Source organism: Schistocerca nitens, chromosome 9 (assembly GCF_023898315.1).
Source record: "Schistocerca nitens isolate TAMUIC-IGC-003100 chromosome 9, iqSchNite1.1, whole genome shotgun sequence".
NCBI classification, from domain to species: domain Eukaryota; kingdom Metazoa; phylum Arthropoda; class Insecta; order Orthoptera; family Acrididae; genus Schistocerca; species Schistocerca nitens.
Window position 1 is genome coordinate 187,513,844 of NC_064622.1, and position 23,613 is coordinate 187,537,456.

A 23,613-nucleotide genomic window follows, 5' to 3' on the forward strand; every position below is an offset into this window, starting at 1 on the left:
AGGAACTACAGTGCAGTCTTCCTCTGTCAAACAGTTTTGGAAAAAGACATTTAGTGATTCGGCCTTTAGTCTGTCATCCTCTGTTTCAGTACCTTTTTGGTCACCGAGTGTCTGGAAATTTTGTTTGCATTTACCTACCGCTTTGACATAAGACCAAAATTTCTTAGGATTTTCTGCCAAGTCAGTACATAGAACTTTACTTTCGAATTTATTGAACGCCTCTCGCATAGCCCTCCTCTCACTACATTTCGCTTCTTATAATTTTTGTTTGTCTGCAAGGCTTTGGCTATGTTTATGTTTGCTGTGAAGTTCCCTTTGCTTCCGTAGCAGTTTTATAACTCGGTTGTTGTACCACGGTGGCTCTTATCCATCTCTTACGATCTTGCTTGAACTAATGGAACTAATGGAATGTGATGTCTTGGAACTGAACCGAAACAGTCTGTCATGTAGCTTATGTGAAACTGGCTAGCCTTTAAGGCACAGGTGCTGAGAGTGCGATAATATGTTTTATAGACACGGAAAAAACGAAAATCCAGAGGTCAATTTATCCAGCGGTTCCAGGTGGTATGAACTGCAGTGTCACCTACTTTTCAGGAGGGATAGTTTGCTCTAAAGTAATAGGTCCAGGAAGCAGGCAAAAGCAAGTTATTTTCACCAGCTGTTAGCCAAATGCAGTACACATACCATAGTTGTAGCTCTGTTAATCCCATTTTCCCACTCTTGCTTACTGTGACGTAAATATTCGTTACTTGGTTTGCAAGGTCACGCACACGAGAAGGAGTCGTGGGGGCAGAGCACCACCAATTTCTCGCAGCACAGTAAATAACTTTCCAACCAATTTACCATTCAGCTTAATAGTCGGCATAATTGTATGCAGATGAGTCAAGGGATTAATATTAGTTGATCTTGAGACAACTCTCTTCGTATCTCTAATATCCTGGGTTCGTTTCATATGCACTTCCTCTTCAGATCCTGACTGGTCGGAGTTGAAAACAAAATCGTTACTGAACAGTAGGATAAGTTTGTTTACCTCATCTACAAATTTTTGGGCCGATTCCACAGTGTGCTGAGCATCGTCAGTTTGAAGCTTCTTTTGAAAATTGTCTTGTGTCTTCCAATTCTGTAGCTCAGTCTGAAGTTAGACAACAGTTCATTGCCGCCCTTGAAATCACTGTAATCTACGCCGCGTGCTACTTGATGTGCACATCGCATTAGGTCACTGTCATGCACATCCTGTAAAATGTTTCGAGCCTTCTTGAAACGCGCAAACACCACATTTTGCAACAAGTGCGCCTTGTCCATCCTTGAAAATCCGTAGTTTTTCTCATGCACTGCACGGTTATATTGCTGCAGACTTATTTGAAATCTGTTCATATACTCTTTTTTGTTACTGTGCCGCTGATGATCTTCCATGTACTTAAATATTTTTAGTACCCATTCCTTGGACAACGATTGCCCTTTACTACGATTCACTGGAGACGGATTTGCGGTTCCCCCAAAAAAAGTTCAAATGTGTATGAAATCTTATGGGACTTAACTGCTAAGGTCATCAGTCCCTAAGCTTACACACTACTTAACCTAAGTTATCCTAAGGACAAACACACACACCCATGCCCGAGGGAGGAGTCGAACCTCCGCTGGGACAAGTCTCACAGTCCAAGACTGCAGCCCCTAAGACCGCTCGGCTAATCACGCGCGGCTGCGGTTCCCCGTCCAACAAAGATGACGATCTAGATGGCTCGGCACCTGTTTCAGTATCACTTTTATTTGTTAAGCCCTGATCGTTGTATTGTACTCTTCACACCTTCCACTGACTCATCTTACAGAAATGCTAATATTTCATCTGCCACTTCTTTCTCTCTCTGCGAAAGCCGGCCGAAGTGGCCGTGCGGTTAAAGGCGCTGCAGTCTGGAACCGCGAGACCGCTGCGGTCGCAGGTTCGAATCCTGCCTCGGGCATGGATGTTTGTGATGTCCTTAGGTTAGTTAGGTTTAACTAGTTCTAAGTTCTAGGGGACTAATGACCTCAGCAGTTGAGTCCCATAGTGCTCAGAGCCATTTCTCTGCGAAATTCCTTGGGTTTCTTTCTGCCGAAATGTCAACTTCGGCGCCACTGGATGCCTCCAGTCCTGCCCACTGTTGCCATTTGCAGTCAGTATTGCGGTTGCATGGCAGACATGATGTGGGGCGTCGAATGCCAGAAACACCATTGGCCTTTTGCGACCTCGCACTCGAGGGAGTGCTTGTAATTAGTATTCCATGAAGATCCTAGTTCGACCCTCGGTCCGTCACACGGACGTACCCAGTGAGGAAGGTTTAACGTGCTGCCACCGTATGTGAACAAGTGAGCGGTCTCTGTCCTGACCTGGTGAGAAGCTGCACTGTAAACAGCTAGTGGCTGGGGTGGGGGGAGGCGGCTGTGTCGGCGGCGCCGACAGAGGTCCGTCCGCAGTGGTATCACATTCCGTCCCGGCCGGGGGCAGCGCCTATCGCGGACCACACACGGCCGAGAGCAATGTCGTGTCGCCCTAATTCCGGGGGCCCCGCAGCCGGCAATTAGTAAGATGCTATCGCCTGCGCCACCGGCGGTGGGCCAGACTTCATTAGCTGTTGCCTCTGCCGGCACACACCCTCTAGTCGCGGCCAGCGTCTGAACTGTACGCCAGTGGTGTGACGTGGGCGAGCCTGGCACACCCAGCTGACCAGTGCGAGCGAGGTTAGTACCCAACAAGCTAGTGATAACTTTGGTATACTGCTACGATGCAGCACAGCTTCAGTGGCACGTAGCATTTGACTCACGAGCGAAGACGTGGAGCGAATATTGTTGATGTTGTGGTCTTCAGTCCTGAGACTGGTTTGTTGCAGCTCTCCATGCTTCTCTATCCTGTGCAAACTTCTTCATCTCCCAGTACCTACTGCAACCTACATCCTTCTGAATCTGCTTAGCGTATTCATCTCTTGGTCTCCCTCTACGATTTTTACCATCCATGCTGCCCTCCAATTCTAAACTGGTGATCCCTCGATTCCTCAGAACATGTCCTACCAACCGATCCCTTCTTCTAGTCAAGTTGTGCCACAAACTTCTCTTCTCCCCAATCCTATTCAATACTTCCTCATTAGTTATGTGATCTACCCATCTAATCTTCAACATTCTTCTGTAGGACCACATTTCGAAAGCTTCTATTCTCTTCTTGTCCAAACTATTTATCGTCCACGTTTCACTTCCATACAATGCTACACTCCATACAAATACTTTCAGAAACGACTTCCTGACACTTAAATCTATACTCGATGTTAACAAATTTCTCTTCTTCAGAAATGCTTTCCTTGCCATTGCCAGTCTACATTTTATATCCTCTCTACTTCGACCATCATCAGTTATTTTGCTCCCCAAATAGCAAAACTCCTTTACTACTTTAAGTGTCTCATTTCCTAATCTAATTCCCTCAGCATCACCCGACTTAATTCGACTACATTTCATTATCCTTGTTTTGCTTTTGTTGATGTTCATCTTATATCCTCCTTTCAAGACACTGTCCATTCCATTCAACTGCTCTTCCAAGTCCTTTGCTGTCTCTGACAGAATTAGAATGTCTTCGGCGAACCTTAAGGTTTTTATTTCTTCTCCATGGATTTTAATACCTACTCCGAATTTTTCTTTTGTTTCCTTTACTGCTTGCTCAATATACAGATTGAACAACATAGTGGAGAGGCTACAACCCTGTCTCACTCCCTTCCCAACCACTGCTTCCCTTTGATGTCCCTCGACCCTTATAACTGCCATCTGGTTTCTGTACAAATTGTAAATAGGTTTTCGCTCCCTATATTTTACCCCTGCCATCTTCAGAATTTGAAAGAGAGTATTCCAGTCAACATTGTCAAAAGCTTTCCCTAAGTCTACAAATGCTAGGAACGTAGGTTTGCCTTTCTTAATCTAGCTTCTAAGATAGCATATGAATAGTAAAAGTCGTCATGCACCTTAAACACTCAAGTCGGAATCACTTTGTCATATACAGTGCCCGATCCCCTTAATGTGACCACCTGCCGATTAAAAACAAACTGCATGTGAAGGTGAACATGGTTCTGAAGGATAGATGCCTGCTGGGGTTGTTCCGTTGCGCCTTCCAGAATGACTATATCACCCAGGGAGCCGGCTGACGTGACCGAGCGATTCTAGGCGTTTCAGTCCGGAACCGCGCGACTGCTAAAGTCGCAAGTTCGCATCCTGGATGTGTGTGATGTCCTTAGGTTAGTTAGGTTTAAGTAGTTCTAAGTCTAGGGGACTGATGACCTCAGATGTTAAGTCCCATAGTGCTCAGAGCCATTTGAGCCATCATCCAGGGAATGCCACTAAAACGTTTCTCATACCATAATGTTCCCTTCTCAAGCTTGCATCCTTTCGATGACTGTTGAAGAGAGTTTCCTTCCTGTCCGATGGAGTTTGAAACGAGATTCATATGAAAAGCCATTCTATGGACGTCTAGAGGCGGCATTGGCGACCACATTCCACCTTTCCTCGCCAATGAACCCCAGTCAGCATGGGTGCGTGAACCAGGCGCCTGTTGTTGAGGCCCATACACTGTAACATTCGATGAACGGACGTTGAAGAGACACTTTTGGTAGGCCCCCGGTTCACCTGGGCAATCAGCTGCTGGACACTTGCAGGTCTGTTCGACCGTACACATCTCCACAACCATTGTTCGCCCCTGTCATCGATGGCCCTTGCTGCACCACCACATTTGCTTCAGCTGCAGTTTTGGATATTGCCATTTTACCATGCACGATATGCTTTTACCAAGGCGTTACACGAACAGTTTACAATCTTATCCGTTTCGGAAATTCTTCCACCCTACATCCAAAAACTAATGATCATGTCCATTTTTCAAGTCCCCCGGACAGTCTTTATAGCCCTCAACCGCTGTGCCGCCACATGCTGTCTGTGAGTGGTTACTGCTAAAAACAGCCGAAAAGAGAGAAATTTCCCAAGAGCTAAGCAGTTTATTGCTTAATAACCCAACCAACATGGGTATTGTAAAAGAAGTGGAGACAGAAGAGATATCCCAGGCCTTGAAGCTAATGAAGACAGGAAAAGCAGCCGGACCTGACAACATCCTACCAGAATTCTTAAAGGAATTGGGAACTTTAGGAAGAAGGTGGCTGGCCAAACTTTGTACGGAATGCATAAGCACGGGGTTGTGCCTAAGGAATGGAAAGAAGCAAAAGTCATCGCAGTGCTGAAACCCGGAAAGACTGGAGATAATCCTAGGAATTACAGACCAATATCCCTGCTATCTACCTCCTATAAATTATTCGAGAGAATATTGCTGACTAGATTAACTCCATACATCGAAGCCAACCTCCCAACATACCAAGCGTGTTTCCGAGCAGGTAGAAACTGCTGCGATCAAGTGCTGTCCCTCACAACCTATATTGAGAAAGGCTTCCAGAACAAGATGAAAACTGGCCTGGTCCACATAGACCACACATCAGCTTACGACACAGTATGGATTGAAGGGTTACTGCTTAAGCTAACTAGAATCATAAATTGCAAGCAGACTTACAAACTACTCAAGAACATACTAACGAACAGGAAAATCAAGGTCTCACCCCATGGCACGAACAGTAAGAGCATGGTTCTGAATAATGGTCTGCCACAGGGTTCGGCATTAGCACCCGCTCTCTTCAATCTATATATAGCTGACTTGCCAGAAACTAAGTCACGCAAATTTGCAAATGCAAATGACTTGGCCATCGCATATCAGAGTAAAAACTACAACGATCTCGACGAAACACTGAATGCAGACCTTGAAGTCCTGAACACCTATTACTCCAAGTGGCACCTACTTCTCAACTCCAACAAAACAACCAGCACTATAATGCACCTCAACAACAGAGAGACATACAGAAAATTACAGATCTTTTCGAATGGCCAAAGCATAAGACATGAGGATAAGCCTAAATATTTGGGAGTGAAACTAGACCGGACCCTAACGTACAGCTCACACCTCGAAGACACATAGCAAAAACTAAAATCCCGCAATGCTATCCTTTCAAAACTGGCTGGAACAACATGGGGATGTGGAGCGAGCACTTTGAGAACTTCAGCACTAGCCCTTGTCTACAGTGTAGCTGAATACTGTTCACCAGTCTGGAGGAGAAGTGCACACGTATCTAAAGTGGATGTCCAGCTGAGGGAGACAATGCGAATAATCTCGGGAACACTCAGGGCCACCCCCTGTGCATGGCTTCCTGTACTAGCGAACATAGAGCCTCCAGAAATCAGGCGATCACAGCTAGCCCTAAAAACCTACAGGAAAATTATAGACAACCTGGACCTCCCTATCCACCAAGATCTGACACCGACAAACAGGCTTAAATCCAGATCACCCTTTTGGAAAATCGGTGAAGAACTACAAGTCTTTGAGCCGAGAACGGCCTGGAACGAAGTATGGTCGGCAAGTGAATTTAAGAACAAAAATTTAGTACACGACCCGAACAAGAAGATTGATGGCTTCAACCTACCAAGAAGAGTGAGGACAGCTCTAGACCGGGTTAGAACGAGTGTTGGGAGATGTAAACACCTGATGAACAAGTGGGGCCTGGCAGACAGCGCTGTATGTGAGTGCGGTGAAATACAGAGAATGGACCATCTACTCGTGTGCAAAGTGTATGGCTATGGTGGTGAACTCATGGACATACATAGACTCAGTGACTCAGCCATAGAGTGGCTCAAAAACATATCTAATATAGTGTAGAATTATATTGTTTTCTTTTTTAGTATATAGTGATAAGAATATTGTAAATTATGCCTCTGTGATGCCGAACGAGTAAATAAAAAATTCGACATGGAATAGAAGTCGCGCTCACATTAAAGTGACGGGACCAAGTATATCCGTGGACAAGCTGGGACGTTATACTAATAATCGTACAGTGCGACACGCATAGCTTCATATGACCATTACTGCCATCCGGCTGTGGGATTTCTAGCACGCTGGTACCTACCGCCGGCCGCGGTGGCCGAGCGGTTCTAGGCGCTTCAGTCCGGAACCACGCGACTGCTACGGTCGTAGGTTCGAATCCTGCCTCGGGCATGGATGTGTGTGATGTCCTTAGGTTGGTTAGGTTTAAGTAGTTCTAGGTGACTGATGACCTCAGATGTTAAGTTCCATAATGCTCAGAGCCCTTTGAACCATTGTTGATATCTACCACAAGTGCCATAACATGCCGAATATGGGATTTCTCCGACAGCAGTTTGGTCTCTCATCCATTGTCAGTGTCAGTCACCTGCTACACTAAAATAACGAGATGACCGTGACTACAAGAAACTTGAAAGGGAGTGTTCACGTAAAGTACGATATCAGTTAATTTGGGGTCTTAGTTTAAATGAATCCTTTATTAAGCTATGGACACCAAACTAAAATGTAATCATCCCCAGGCGACAACTCTCAAATACCGTGTAATAACTTCTGTAGCTTCGTCTATAGTCCTGAGAATGGCCTTAGCTTGGCGAGAAGGAGATTCCACAAGTTTCTTCAGATGCTCATACCCAGCTAAAGCCTGTCACTGATGATGGCCAAAATGCAAATATGTTGATTGCTACTTTTCCTCCAGTGTTCCAACTAGTCTCAGAAACTATCTGTGTAGCTGAAAGAAAATCGTGTACAATATGCTATGCGTCAATTCACTACCAGGCTAGCATACCTCATGCCTTATTATTTAAAGTTACTACTATCTGAATTCTATACCCCTCAGTTCATAAAATGTTTAGTACTTACAATGAGTAACATCAGTGATTTTCGGGCCTAAACCATATACTTTTCTATTAATTTCGTATCCTTCCTCGTAGCTGTTACGTATGGAATATTCTCTGTAGTTAAGCTGATTCACTGATGAGCTAGGATGAACATAGAGGTCCTCTCCAGTGACTTGGTGCCCGGAGAGTTCCGCTGGAAGTTTCGGCTCGCCTTTCAGAGGAAAGAGCGCGGGATTCAGGTGAAATGGCGATCCTTGGAAGTTACCGTATGTCAAGCCAGACACTATTCATCACGGGCCTCCGGAAGCCACATTCTGGTAGCCTTTTACATGACGCAAACTATGCAGTATAAGCCTACATTCAGTGTAAGTCGTAAAACGCAGCTTGACGAACACCTCCACTCGGGCAGTGCCACCTGGCCAAATCAAATTTCAAACGATCTTTGTTTATGGCCGACGAGTCACCTTAAAAATATGGTTTGTGAGGGGAAGCCAGATACAGATCTCAGCTTTCCATAAGAAATGACGAAGTTGTATTGTGATCAGGAATTTTCTTCTCTTTGTAAACTGATAGGCTGACTTTTATGTGGCGTCTACAAAAATGTAAGAGGGCTCCTCATTGGTTAATCTTAAGAAATAACAGAGAAGGGGAAGTCACGACGCTAGCTTCCGAGAAGTGCAGGTGTGGAAATAAGCATATTGGTTAAAGTGGAAAATTTATTTTGAGAATGGGAGTGTAACTCAGATTTGTTTAAAAACTGTGTGCATGGGAACAGAATGATTGGTTAGTATCGTAAAGCTTTTGTAAGAAAGGGAGACTGTAGTCTTGTCAGCAAAACTATCACTTGCCAGCATTTTGCATAGCCTCTTCTTTGAAACTCGGAAACTGCGCAGACTACGAGAGAAGAGAAACAGCTCAGTGCTGATAGTGAACGCTTTCTCAGGGGGAGCAAGAACCGAAAACTGCAGCTGGAGGTCACAATGAGGCATTTGGTCCTCCGACATGGGAGAAAGGACAGTGTGTGCAAAGCAGACAAATGCTGTTCCGTTAAGTGAGAGATGATGTGTTGCACTTTGCAAGATATCACAGCGCTTGCAATTATCCATGCTGCTGAACGAAGAAACTGCAGTTAGGGAAGGCAGGGCATGGGAATAACCAGGCATTTATATATACGTTGTTAGGACCTAGTATGTTCCGAGAATCTTATGTTTTTCTCAAGTAACTGAAGGCTCATTAGTGATTCGATAAATGATGTTGTAAGCACATGGTAGTTCTTTATTCTTCTGGTGGATTCAGTCAGTCACTGTGTATTCCTCGCAAATCTGTCTCTCTGTAACTCAATTTGGGATTACGGTTTTATCCAGTCTTTGCCAGGACATTCTAGCCGGCCGCTGGTGGCCGAGCGGTTCTGGCGCTACAGTCTGGAACCGCGCGACCGCTACGGTCGCAGGTTCGAATCCTGCCTCGGGCATGGATGTGTGTGTTGTCCTTAGGTTAGTTAGGTTTAAGTAGTTCTAAGTTCTAGGGGACTTATGACCTCAGCAGTTGAGTCCCATAGTGCTCAGAGCCATTTTTTGAACCAGGACATTCTAGTGTGGATTAGTAACGTCCCGTGTTAATAACTGCCAATTTTCGTATTCCCTGCATTTTTTAAGAACGAATGGATCTTGTACTAATTTCTTCATTATGTATATTTTAGCAGGTAATTTTGTAATAAACAGGGATGAATGTGGACCACGTGTTTCATTTCATAGGTAAATAATAACTCTGTTTGTTACCTTTTGTGAGGTACAACACTCATGTCTCGTGTTTGCTATAGCCGGCCCTCTGCTGTTAGTTAATCATTGCGCAACTCCTTTGATTAAATAGATTTGAGTCCATGGGTGAACATAAGCCAGCAACTGATGTGGAGTGTTCTGACATTCACACAGTTATGTCGAAAGCTCAACTAGACCCTCACATATACACTAATGGACCAAACCATTAAGACCACCGGCTTAGTAAAGTGTTAGTCCCCATTTCTGATACACTGCAGAAGCGAAATGGGCTCACGAAGTACAGGGTTATCGTCTTTGACTACTAATCAAATTGTCGTGGGTCCCGTGCTCAAACAGATCCATTGCTTAAATTTTGAATAAACCACCACCAATGGTGACCGAGGACTTCCGGCGTAAAGAAGTCACCCTCGTTGTGCCAACGGACTTGTCAACGAAGGCAGAGGAGGAGACACAGATTCCGGGCACTCTCTTGCCCTTGGGATGAGGAACTGCCTTTAAAAGACGAAGACATCAGCAATGATCAAAGCCATAAAGAAGCAGAATGCAATAGAAACCATGCATTAAACACACATAACGTGTAAACATAGGGCATGTGGCCTGCAATTGTGTCATGATGATCTCTCCATTGTGCAAAGATTACGCACATGTCCCGCATTCGCATCTCCGAGAGAGGACTGCCAATGGTGAGGTGACCTTGAGAAGAAGACTGAATAACCAACGAAAGGATAACGTTCAGTGGGTTTGGGCGTGGAAAGTTAGAAGTTTGAACGTGACAGGGAAGCTAGATAATCTGGAGAGGAAAATGCTAAGGCTCAGTCTAGATATTGTGGGGGTCGGTGGAGGATTTTTGATCAGACGAGTATAGGGTGATATCATCAGCAGCCAAAGATGGTACAACGGGAGCGGGATTCGTTATGAATGGGAAGGCAGGGCAGAAGTGAGTTACTGTGAACATTTCAGTGATAGTGTTGTTCTCATCAGAATCGACAGCAAACCAACACCGAAAACAATAGTTCATGTGTAGATGCTGACGTCACAAGAGGAAGATGAAAAGATAGAAGGTACTGAACGGATAATACAATATGTAAAGGGAGATGAACATCTAACAGTCATGCAGGATTGGAATGCGGCTGTAGGAGAAAGAGTACAAGAAAGGATTATGGGAGAAAATGGGCCCCATAGTAGGAGTGAGAGAGGAGGAAAACTAATTAACCTCTGCAAGAAATTTCCTACTGTAATAACAAATACTCTGTTCAATAATGAAAAGGGAAGGAGGTATACTTCAAAACGGCTGTGAGATACGGGAAGACTCCAGTTAGATTAGATATTTGTGAAGTGAGATTCTGAAATTAGATACAGGATTGTAATGCATGCCCAGAAGTAAATACAGACTCAGTTCACAATATAATAATGATGAAGAGTAGGTTAAAGTCTAAGAAGAATTAATGCGCGAAAAAGTGGGATATGGAAGTAGTAGGGAATAACGGTAAATGTGTAAAGTTCTCTGAGGATATAGGCACTGCGATAATGAGTAGCACAGTAGCCAGTTGGGTTGAAGAGGAATGGAAATCTCTTAAAAGAGCAATCACAGAAGCTATAAAGAGAAAACATAGGCCTAAGGAATGTAACTGCGAAGAAACCGTGAATAACAGAAGAAATACTTGAGTTGATGGACGAAAGAAGGAAGTACAAAAATGGCCAGGGAAACACAAGAGTACAGAAATGAAAGTCACTTAACAATGATGTACCGGGTGATCAAAAAGTCAGTATAAATTTGAAAACTTAATAAACCACGGAATAATGTAGATTAGAGAGGTAAAAACTGACACACATGCTTGGAATGACAGGGGTTTTTATTAGAACCGAAAGAAAAAACAAAGTTCACAAAATGTCCGACACATGGCCTGGACAGCAAAACGTCTGTGACTCCGCATGACAATCGTGTAGAAAAGGAGCTGTAATGAGAGAGAGAATCAGATGCGCCAGCAGTCGCAGCATGTTGACGTTACATGAAAAGACACTTTTAGTGAAGCTGCATTATCAGAATGGGGAATGTGCTAGTTCGGTGCTACGATCCTATCGCCATAGGAAGGGGATTCGAGGGGACTGATGACCATAGCTGTTAAGTCCCATAGTGCTCAGAGCCATTTGAAGGGGATTCGAACGGGTAAAGATCCGTTGACAAAAGCAGCTGTGGCGAGAATGATTTCGAAGTTTGAGGCCACGGGTTGTTTAGACGATAGACCCCGTAGTGGCCGACCGAGCACAAGGCGTAATGCTGCTGAGACAGTTCAGGAAGAACTGGAGACTGTAGCGGGTTCATCTATGCACGGTGAAGTCAGCGCTCATGCAGTTGCACGTCGCACCGGCATTCCATACACTACTGTTTGGTTGGCCCTCCGATGCTATCCGTACAAAATCCATCGGCATCATGAACTGTTACCTGGCAATTTAGTGAAGTGGAGGGCATTTGCGGTGTGGGCGTTTCAAAAGATGGCGGAAGATGACGATTGGTTGAATTACGTGTTGTGGACAGACGCAGCTCATTTCACGCTCCGAGGGTCTGTTAACGCCCACAACTGCAGAATTTGGGCTACCGAAAATCCTAGGACTGTCGTGGAAACTCCATTGCACGACGAGGAAGTCACGGTATAGGTTGGATTTACCACATCTACCATTATCGGGCCTTTTTTCTTCGAGGAAATGCGTGATTGTGCTTTGTAACTGCTACCGTGACGGGTGAGAGGTACGCCGATATGTTACAGAATAGCATCATTCCCAGCCTGGCTGATAAACACCTGCTGGAACGTACGATGTTTATGCAAGATGGCGCTCCACCTCATATTGCTAGATGCGTGAAAGATCTCTTGCGCACGTCGTTTGGTGATGATCGTGTGCTCAGCCGCCACTTTCGTCATGCTTGGCCTCCCAGGTCCTCAGACCTCAGTCCGCGCGATTATTGGCTTTGTGGTTACCTGAAGTCATAAGTGTATCGTGATCGACCGACATCTCTAGGGATGCTGAAAGACAACATCCGACGCCAATGCCTCACCATAACTCCGGACATGCTTTACAGTACTGTTCACAACATTATTCCTCGACTACAGCTATTGTTGAGGAATGATGGTGGACATATTGAGCATTTCCTGTAACGAACATCATCTTCACTTTGTCTTACTTTGTTATGCTAATTATTGCTATTCTGATCAGATGAAGCGCCATCTGTCGGACATTTTTTGAACTTTGTATTTTTTTTTGGTTCTAATAAAACGTCATGTCATTCCAAGCATGTGTGTCAATTTGTACCTCTCTATCTACATTATTCCGTGATTTATTCAGTTTTCAAACTTATACTGACTTTTTGGTCACCCGATATATGAAATCTAGACGTGAAATGGCTGCACTAAAAATTTGAAAAAGTCGACCAATAAATGACTGTCGGAAGGACTGACTCGGAATGTAGAAAAGTCAAAACAACCAAGCAAGGGCGGTAACACTGAGCAATGGAAACTCCACGGTTAAATGCAGAGGAGACAGCGGATAGCTGGAAACAGTACATCGAAGGCCTCACGAGGGAGATGACTTGTCTGACAACGTAACAGAAGAAGGAAAAGCAGGTGACACTAAAGAGATAGGTTATCCAGTATTAGAAGCAGAATTTAAAAGAGCTTTGGAGGACTTAAGACCAAATAAGGCACAAGGGACAGACAACATTTAATCGGAATTGCTAAAATTGTTGGAGAATGTGTCAACAAAGTGACGATTCACGTTGGCGTGTAGAATGTATGAGACTAGTGATATACCATCAGACTTTCGGAAAAACATCATCCACACAATTCCGAAGATTGCAAGAGCCGTGCTGGATTAGCCGAGCGGTCTGGGGCGGTGCAGTCATGGACTGTGCGGCTGGTCCCGGCGGAGGTTCGTGTCCTCCCTCGGGTATGGGTGTGTGTGTTTGTCCTTAGGATAATTTAGGTTAAGTAGTGTGTAAGCTTACGGACTGATGACCTTAAAAGTTAAGTCCTATAAGATTTCACACACATTTGAACATTTTTTTTTAATTGCAAGGGCCGACGAGTGCGAGAATTATTGCACAATCAGCTTAACAGCTCATGCCTCGAAGATGCTGACAAGCATAATACACAGAAGAATGGAAAAAAATTGAAGATCTGTTAGATAAGGATCAGTATGGCTACAGGAAAGATAAAGGCACCAGACACACACTTCTGACACTGCGGCTGATAATGGAAGCAAGACTGAGGAAACATCAACTTGTCTACTTAGAAAAAGCATACGACAGTGTAAAATGGTGCAAGACGTTCGAAATTTTGAGGAAAATAACGGTAAGCTACAGGGAAACACGGGTGTCCATAACTACAATTCCAGTTTCAAACTGCTGCAGAAAGAGAACAACTGCTCATAATGACATCAAATTTGAAGAACAGTTTATTGAAGAGGGGTGAAACGTCATGAAGCAAGAACAGTTTACGAAAATGTTAGCAATAGATGGCGCCGTAAGCGGCTTAAAGTAAATGAGGTGACGTGAAAACGACTACCTCTATGATTTGAGTTGCACATTACGCCATTAGTACTGTTCAATGTGTGTGACTGCACAAGTTCTGTGGCACCGTAGTTGGGTAAGCCCATCCACCACGGCAAGATCGTACCTCATAGGATGGGAAAAATCGGCTTTTACTTGTCTTTTGGTCATAAACAGCATAAAAAACCAAAATTACGTTGGTTCCTAACTGTCGTGAGACTGACGTAAGGCATGTTCCACATGCTGTCCAGCGTTTTCTGCGGTGAGTTGAAATCGAGAAGCAGCATGTTCCAGAAGAGATCGAATTGCATAGGGGGTCACGCTCATAATGCGTTGTGCAATGCGTGACTTCAATTCAGCTATGTTCGTAACTAGAGAATCGTACACAACAACTTCCAGGCCAGAAGTCATACGCATTAAAATCAGATTATCTGGTCGGCCAGGCTGCAGGGAAATGACGGCTGATAATTCTAGCATTTCTGAATTGTCTCTGCAGCAGCCACTTCACTGGCTGTGCAATTTGCGAAGGACCGCCACTTTGCATTAAAAGATCTTGCCCATACATCCAGACTGTTGAAGGGTCGGGATGACTTCGTTGGACAAAAGACTCCCATAACGTTTACCAGGAACGGTACAGGTAACAGAACCCACTGAACTCATCTCGTTCAATAAAATACGGGCCTACGATAAATTAAATCGTCAACACGCACCACGCAGTTACCTTTGCAGAATGACATGGTACCGGTTGATGTGCGTGTGGATTTTAGGTTGCTCGTATTCTGCTGTTATGTCTATCGATATTTCCTAGGAGATGTAAATGAGCTCCGTCTGTCCACAGAATGTTCCATGACCATTCATTGTCCACGTCCATGCGTTCAATAAATTCCAGAATGAAGGTTTTTCTTGCTCATAGGTCAGCAGGAAGCAACACTTGAACATGTGTGATTTTGGATGGATAGAGATGCAGGATGTTTCGTGGGATCTTAAGCACCATGTTCGCAGGCATGTCCAACGTTCGAGCAATTCTCCATGCACCGCATGTTTGCACAACACCGCTCGAGCCCTCCTGCAATGATGTGGCCACGTCTTGGACAGGCATCGGAACAACTACTTTCCACCCTCTGCCAAACTGCAGTTCAAAATAAACCGTCTTTTCGAATCTTGTAATCATTTTCTCCACTCTTTTAGCATATATCTGACCAATGCCTTTTTTGTACCTTTGAGTCTCCGAAACTTCCGCAAGGCTCCTGGCACACGGTCATCGTGTTTGTAAAAAAGCTTCACGAGCAACTCCGAGACACTTCCTGGACACAGTCTTGTTGGGCGTCTCGGACGTAAAGTGGGGTGTGCACATTATGACGCTTACAGCGCCCTCTATTAGTCAAAGTTTCGTTATTTTTTCCCACGATGTTCCCCTGCGTCAGTAATACGCTGTTCAAATTTGGCACCATTCTGAGCAGTGGTTCTCTTTTTATAGCGTTTTGTAACTGGAACTTTAATTGTTAACACACTGTATAAATAAAATGGCTGTCTAAATACACTACTAGCCATTAAAATTACTACACCACGAAGATGACGCGCCACAGACGTTAAAATTAAGCGACAGGAAGAAGATGCTGTGATATGCAAATGATTAGCTTTTCAGAGGTTGGCGCCGGTGGCGACACCTACAACGTGCTGACATGAGGAATGTTTCCAACCGATTTCTCATACTAAAAGAGCAGTTGACCAGCGTTGTCTGGTGAAACGTTGTTGTTATGCATCGTGTAAGGAGCAGAAATGCGTACCATCACGTTTCCGACTTTGATAAAGGTCAGATTGTAGCCTATCGCGATTGCGGGTTATCGTATCGCGACATTGATGCTCGCGTTGGTCGAGATCCAATGAATGTTAGCAGAATATGGAAACGGTGGGTTCAGGAGGGTAATACGGAACGCCGTGCTGGACCCAACGGCCTCCTATCACTAGCAGCCGAGATGACAGGCATCTTATCCGCATGGCTGTAACGGATCGTGCAGCCACGTCTCGATTCCTGAGTCAACAGATGAGGTCGTTTGCAAGACAACAACCATCTGCACGAACAGTTCGACGACGTTTGCAGGAGCATGGACTATCAACTCGGACACCGTGGCTGCGGTTACCCTTGACGCTATATCACAGACAGGAGCGCCTGCGATGGTTTACTCAACGACGAACCTGGGTGCACGAATGGCATAACGTCATTTTTTCGGATGAATCCAGGTTCTGTTTACTGCATCGTGATGGTCGCATCCGTGTTTGGCGACATCGCGGTGAACGCACATTGGAAGCGTGTATTCGTCATCGCCGTATTGGCGTATCACCCGGTGTGATGGTATGGGGTACCATTGGTTACACATCTCGGTCACCTCTTGTTCGCACTGACGGCACTTTGAACAGTGGACGTTACATTTCAGATGTGTTACGACCCGTGGCTCTACCCTTCATTCGATCCCTGCGAAACCCTACATTTCAGCAGGATAATGCACGACCGCATGTTGCAGGTCCTGTACTCGTTGTTCTGGATACAGAAAAAGTTCGCCTGCTGCCCTGGCCAGCATATTCTCCAGATCTCTCACCAATTGAAAACGTCTGGTCAATGGTGGCCGAGCAACTGGCTCGTCACAATACGCCAGTCACTACTCTTGATGAACTGTGGTGTCGTGTTGAAGCTGCATGGGCAGCTGTACCTGTACACGCCATCCAAGCTCTGTTTGGCTCAATGCCCAGGCGTATCAAGGCCATTATTACGGCCAGAGGTGGTTGTTCTGGGTAGTGATTTCTCAGGATCTATTCACCCAAATTGCGTGAAAATATAATCACATGTGAATTCTAGTGTAATATATTTGTCCAATGATACCCGTTTACCATCTGCATTTCTTCTTGGTGTAGCAATTTTAATGGCCAGTAGCGTAAACAAACAAAATAATTATTTTAAAGATTTTTTTGAGAAACACTGTCGAGAAAATTTAGAAAACCGGCATTTGAAGCTGACTGGCGAACGAGTCTACCGCTGCCAACATACATCGCAGTAAGGACCATGAAGGCCAGATACGAGAAATCAGGGCTCATACGGAGGCGTAGAGACTGTCGCTTTTCCCTCGCTCTATTTGCTAGAGGAACAGGAGGGAAAAATGACAAGTAGTGGTACAGGGCACACCCTGCCACGCACCGTATGGTCGTTTGCGGTGTATCTATGTAGATGTAGAAATTATTGAACATAAGAAAAAAATAGCTTAGTAAGAAAACTGTGTGGTATATCATCATGAACAAATAGCTTTGTAAATACAAGAAAAAATCTTTAATAAACAACAAAAAATTATTCCAAAAACTGTGTTGTAAAAATAAATTGTTTATAATAAAACCTTGAAGATAATTTTTAATATCATTGTTATTATTTCCAAACGGTTTCAGTATAGAACTTTTGTTTACATCTAACCTGAACCTCTTCCTCATGATGCTCAGACCTAGAATGAAGAGGTCTACACAGCTGAGCCCGTTATATAAGGTTATAAGAAGGAGGAGGCTGAATCTTATTTGTCCTTTGGATTTCCCAACATTTTATATTGCTCCCATTAGTTGAGAGAGACAAGTAGGTGGCAAGAAGGGCTTTTCAACAATTTTATACAGGGTGTTACAAAAAGGTATGGCCAAACTTTCAGGAAACATTCCTCACACACAAAGAAAGAAAATATGTTATGTGGACATGTGTCCGGAAACGCTTACTTTCCATGTTAGAGCTCATTTTATTACTTCTTTTTAAATCACATTAATCATGGAATGGAAACACACAGCAACAGAACGTACCAGCGGGACTTCAAACACTTTGTTACAGGAAATGTTCAAAATGTCCTCCGTTAGCGAGGATACATGCATCCACCCTCCTTCGCATGGAATCCCTGATGCGCTGATGCACCCCTGGAGAATGGCGTATTGTATCACAGCCGTCCACAATACGAGCACGAAGAGTCTCTACATTTGGTACCGGGGTTGCGTAGACAAGAGCTTTCAAATGCCCCCATAAATGAAAGTCAAGAGGGTTGAGGTCAGGAGAGCGTGGAGGCCATGGATTTGGTCCGCCTCTACCAATCCATCGGTCACCGAATCTGTTGTTGAGAAGCGTACGAACACTTCGACTGAAATGTGCAGGAGGTTCATCGTGCATGAACCACATGTTGTGTCGTACTTGTAAAGGCACATGTTCTAGCAGCACAGGTAGAGTATCCCGTCTGAAATCATGATAAAGTTCTCCATTGAGCGTAGGTGGCAGAACATGGGGCCCAATCAAGACATCACCAACAATGCCTGCCCAAACGTTCACAGAAAATCTGTGTTGATGACGTGATTGCACAATTGCGTGCGAATTCTCGTCAGCCCACACATGTTGATTGTGAAAATTTACAATTTGATCACGTTGGAATGAAGCCTCATCCGTAAAGAGAACATTTGCACTGAAATGAGGATTGACACATTGTTGGATGAACCATTCGCAGAAGTGTACCCGTGGAGGCCAATTAGCTGCTGATAGTGTCTGCACATGCTGTACATAGTACGGAAACAACTGGTTCTCCCGTAGCACTCTCCATACAGTGACGTGGTCAACGTTACCTTGTACAGCAGCAACTTCTCTGACGCTGACATTAGGGTTATCGTCAACTGCACGAAGAATTGCCTCGTCCATTGCCGGTGTCTTTGTCGTTCTAGGCCTTCCCCAGTCGCGAGTCATGGGCTGGAATGTTCCGTGCTCCGTAAGACGCCGATCAATTGCTTCGAACGTCTTCCTGTCGGGACACCTTCGTTCTGGAAATCTGTCTCGATACAAACGTACCGCGCCACAGCTATTGCCCCGTGCTAATCCATACTTCAAATGGGCATCTGCCAACTCCGCATTTGTAAACACTGCACTGACTACAAAACCACGTTCGTGATGATCTCTAACCTTTTGATGCTACGTACTGACCTTCCTTCAATTGGGCCAACTGGCGGTTAATCGAGGAAGTGCAGTACATAGTGGCGAAACTAAAATGAGCTCTAACACGGAAATTAAGCGTTTCTGGACACATGTCCACATAACATCTTTTCATTATTTGTGTGTGAGGAATGTTTCCTGAAAGTTTGGCCGTACCTTTTTGTAACACCCTGTATAAAGTGACAAGTAAGGAGTGGCTAGGTCTACGTGACTGGTGACGAGTTACGTCACGATCTTGAATATAACTCGCACGATTGCCTAAGATGTATCAGAGTTCCCCTGGATGAGCTTGACCAGTTCCCAGTGGTCCCAGGGGAGGAACGTGGGCGGTGGCCGCGAAAAAAGTCAACCAGTGTGTAGCAAGATACCCTCTTATCGTACCAGTGACCTTGAAATAAGATCGTTATCTCACCTGTCATCCTGCTTGACGTCCGTGGACGTGACAGGAGGATCGAGTGCTAACAGTCCTTAAACACGCGGAGCAGACAGCGGTGCAAGACGAAGATGCAGACCGTCAGCGATGGGCTGCCATCGACTTCCCTTTCTTTGTGCTTCTTGTAATGTGTTATTCTATAATTCTTTAGTATGTGCAGTCTTAATTCTCCTTTCGTAGAGTGATTTTTTTTCCCTTCTGTTATGTGCTGTAGGCCTTAAATGGGTCCTGTGGTCTAGGGGTAGCGTCTTTGATTCATAATCAAAAACGTCTTTGGTCCCGGGTTCGATTCCCGCCACTGCCTAAATTTTGATAAATAATCAGCATTGGCGGCCGAAGACTTCCGGCATAAGAAGTCAGCCTCATTCTGCCAACGGCCTTGTCAAAGAGGGCGGAGGAGCGGATAGAGGTTCAGGGCACTATCTTGACCTAGGGGTGGGAAATTGCCCCTAAAGGCGGAAGAATCAGCAATGATCAACGACATGAGGATGCAGAAGGCAATGGAAACCACTGCATTAAAGACACGTAACGTGTATCCACAGGACATGTGGCCTGTAATTGAAGAAGTGTCATGATGATCTCTCCATTGGCAAAAGATTCCGGAATAGTCCCCCATTCGGATCTCCGGGAGGGGACTGCCAAGGGGGAGGTTACCACGAGAAAAACATTGAATAATCAACGAAAGCATAACGTTCTACGAGTCGGGGCGTGGAATGTCAGAAGCTTGAACTTGGTAGGGAAACTAGAAAATCTGAAAAGGGAAATGCAAAGGCTCAATCTAGATATAGTAGGGGTCAGTGAAGAGAAGTGGAAGGAAGACAAGGATTTCTCGTCAGATGAGTATCGGGTAATATTAACAGCAGCAGAAAATGGTATAACAGGTGTAGGACTCGTTATGAATAGGAAGGTAGGGCAGAGGGTGTGTTACTGTGAACAGTTCAGTGACCGGGTTGTTCTAATCAGAATCGACAGCAGACCAACACCGACAACGATGGTTCAGGTATACATGCCGACGTCGCAAGCTGAAGATGAACAGATAGAGAATGTGTATGAGGATATTGAAAGGGTAATGCAGTATGTAAAGGAGGACGAAAATCTAGTAGTCATGGGCGACTGGAATGCAGTTGTAGGGGAAGGAGTAGAAGAAAAGGTTACAGGAGAATATGGGCTTGGGACAAGGAATGAAAGAGGAGAAAGACTAATTGAGTTCTGTAACAAGTTTCAGCTAGCTAATAGCGAATACCATGTTCAAGAATCACAAGAGGAGGAGGTATAGTTGGAAAAGGCCGGGAGATACGGGAAGATTTCAATTAGATTACATCATGGTCAGACAGAGATTCCGAAATCAGATACTGGATTGTAAGGCGTACCCAGGAGCAGATATAGACTCAGATTACAATATAGTAGTGATGAAGAGTAGGCTGAAGTTCAAGACATTAGTCAGGAAGAATCAATACGCAAAGAAGTGGGATACGGAAGTACTAAGGAATGACGAGATACGTTTGAAGTTCTCTAACGCTATAGATACAGCAATAAGGAATACCGCAGTAGGCAGTACAGTTGAAGAGGAATGGACATCTCTAAAAAGGGCCATCACAGAAGTTGGGAAGGAAAACATAGGTAGAAAGAAGGTAGCTGCGAAGAAACTATGGGTAACAGAAGAAATACTTCAGTTGATTGATGAAAGGAGGAAGTACAAACATGTTCCGGGAAAATCATGAATACAGAAATACAAGTCGCTGAGGAATGAAATAAATAGGAAGTGCAGGGAAGCTAAGACGAAATGGCTGCAGGAAAAATGTGAAGACATCGAAAAAGATATGATTGTCAGAAGGACAGACTCAGCATACAGGAAAGTCAAAACAACCTTTGGTGACATTAAAAGCAACGGTGGTAACATTAAGAGTGCAACGGGAATTCCACTGTTAAATGCAGAGGAGAGAGCAGATAGGTGGAAAGAATACATTGAAAGCCTGTATGAGGGTGAAGATTTGTCTGATGTGATAGAAGAAGAAACAGGAGTCGATTTAGAAGAGATAGGGGATCCAGTATTAGAATCGGAATTTAAAAGAGCTTTGGAGGACTTACGGTCAAATAAGGCAGAAGGGATAGATAACATTCCATCAGAATTTCTAAAATCATTGGGGGAAGTGGCAGCAAAACGACTATTCACGTTGGTGTGTAGAATATATGAGTCTGGCGACGTACCATCTGACTTTCGGAAAAGCATCATCCACACAATTCCGAAGTCGGCAAGAGCTGACAAGTGCGAGAATTGTCGCACAATCAGCTTAACAGCTCATGCATCGAAGCTGCTTACAAGAATAATATACAGAAGAATGGAAAAGAAAATTGAGAATGCGCTAGGTGACGATCAGTTTGGCTTTAGGAAAAGTAAAGGGACGAGAGAGGCAATTGTGACGTTACGGCTAATAATGGAAGCAAGGCTAAAGAAATATCAAGACACTTTCATAGGATTTGTCGACCTGGAAAAAGCGTTCGACAATATAAAATGGTGCAAGCTGTTCGAGATTCTGAAAAAAGTAGGGGTAAGCTATAGGGAGAGACGGGTCATATACAATATGTACAACAACCAAGAGGGAATAATAAGAGTGGACGATCAAGAACGAAGTGCTCGTATTAAGAAGGGTGTAAGACAAGGCTGTAGCCTTTCGCTCCTACTCTTCAATCTGTACATCGAGGAAGCAATGATGGAAATAAAAGAAAGGTTCAGGAGTGGAATTAAAATACAAGGTGAAAGTATATCAATGATACGATTCGCTGATGACATTGCTATCCTGAGTGAAAGTGAAGAAGAATTAAATGATCTGCTGAACGGAATGAACAGTCTAATGAGTAAACAGTTTGGTTTGAGAGTAAATCGGAGAAAGACGAAGGTAATGAGAAGTAGTAGAAATGAGAACAGCGAGAAACTTAACATCAGGATTGATGGTCACGAAGTCAATGAAGTTAAGGAATTCTGCTACCTAGGCAGTAAAATAACCAATGACGGACGGAGCAAGGAGGACATCAAAAGCAGACTCGCTATGGCAAAAAAGGCATTTCTGGCCAAGAGAAGTCTACTAATATCAAATACCGGCCTTAGTTTGAGGAAGAAATTTCTGAGGATGTACGTCTGGAGTACAGCATTGTATGGTAGTGAAACATGGACTGTGGGAAAACCGGAACAGAAGAGAATCGAAGCATTTGAGATGTGGTGCTATAGACGAATGTTGAAAATTAGGTGGACTGATAAGGTAAGGAATGAGAAGGTTCTACGCAGAATCGGAGAGGAAAGGAATATGTGGAAAACACTGATAAGGAGAAGGGGCAGGATGATAGGACATCTGCTAAGACATGAGGGAATGACTTCCATGGTACTAGAGGGTGCTGTAGAGGGCAAAAACTGTAGAGGAAGACAGAGATTGGAATACGTCAAGCAAATAATTGAGGACGTAGGTTGCAAATGCTACTCTGAGATGAAGAGGTTAGCACAGGAAAGGAATTCGTGGCGGGCCGCATCAAACCAGTCAGTAGACTAATGACCAAAAAGGCCTTAAATGCCCTTTAAGGCAATACACCATGATGATGATGGTGATGATGAAGTCAGTCCAAAGGCATGAGGACGACAAGAGTATACCACCCATAACAGAGTCATGCGTACGCTTTGTGTGTCAAAATGGAGATCCCTGACTACATTCAACCCTGTTGTTAGCTTTCAAGCGTGAAGTGCGAAGGACCGCCGTCAGTTCTGATAGAAAATCATGGCTACCTGTAACTACGGCAATACTAAGGAGTCACCATAAAAAAGCACGATGAACCCTCTTAGTCGTCGGCCTACGTGAGCGGACTGTTGTGAACAGACTGAAAATATTAAAGAGTCGCCCGTGCGAAATGGGCATTGCTTGAGGTTCGTGTTTCAAGTTAGAATGTCTGAAATTATGATCAGCGCTGTTCAAAAACGTTGTGAACAATTGTATCCATATCTGTACCCTGCAAATTAATGCTAAGTGCTTGGCAGAGGTGGACTCCCAAATATTAGATTATTTTACATTGCACTCATGTATTTTGTGCAGGGGAGTTTTTTCTGTTGACTAAATATCATGCAACCATAAGCAAACCG